Raw genomic sequence first — 1,033 nt, 5'->3', positions numbered from 1 at the left:
TAATGTCATCAGCCCACCTTTGTTATACTTAATAGAATTGGATTTTAAAAAATTATCTCGACAAAATCTGGCATTTATTGATAAAGCTGAAAACTAAATAATCTTTGAGAGATGCTTGAAACTATTTTTAAAAATTCAATTCTTTTCAAAATGGTTTATGAGTAAGTCGTTAATCCAAGACAAAAAAAAAACAATTGAGAAGTTCACAGTAACCCTCACAAGACAACACGACGTTCGTAATCGCATTCCACAATTTTAGAGATTTGACAGTCATAAGAATCGAACTTCAATCAGATTGACTTTTGCAACTGAGAAACAGCACATTGTAGCACATATTATTACCTCCAAACATTGTATCGTCAAAGAAATACACCGATTCAGCAAACATTTTATCCTTCGACTTGGCCCCGAACCTAATTTTCGGTTGTCAAGAATCAAGAAGAAAATGTCGACTCTCGTAAACTGCTATTGACAATGGATGGAAATGACCTGTTATGATGTAGGTACTTTAGTGATGGGAAATATTAAAACATGCCTAAATGAGAAAAATGACTCACCTTCATGTTTTTAAAGTTATTTAAACAATCCATTAGAAACAAGACGCGGAAATTTTTCAGTTCAAACGGTTCAAAAAACTTTAAATTGCAATTTGAACCGTACGTGTTTTCATTGTTTTTGCAATTTCTCTTCCGTTCGTTTTTGTGTTTGTTATATCCTTTAATTCTTCTTCTTCTTCTTCTTCTTCTTCTTCTTCTTCTTCTTCTTCTTCTTCTTCTTCTTCTTCTTCTTCTTCTTCTTCTTCTTCTTCTTCTTCTTCTTCTTCTTCTTCTTCTTTTTGAGTAGAAATGGTAACAAACATATTGATTAACTTCAGGTGACAACATCTTATCACAGTTTGATCTTATGGTGAAAAGATTTTCCCTACAGCTGTCATAATCTCATTACGTCACTGGGGGTATCACGTGGGAGGAAATGTCTACGTTAAACCGTCTGGGGGATACGCGTGAGGGCAGAATTATGAGAAAGGGTCAAT

This window comes from Berghia stephanieae, chromosome 1 (assembly GCF_034508935.2).
Source record: "Berghia stephanieae isolate SIO BIC M18660-M18661 chromosome 1, UCSD_Bste_1.3, whole genome shotgun sequence".
NCBI lineage: Eukaryota > Metazoa > Mollusca > Gastropoda > Nudibranchia > Aeolidiidae > Berghia > Berghia stephanieae.
This window is presented reverse-complemented; position numbering follows the sequence as displayed.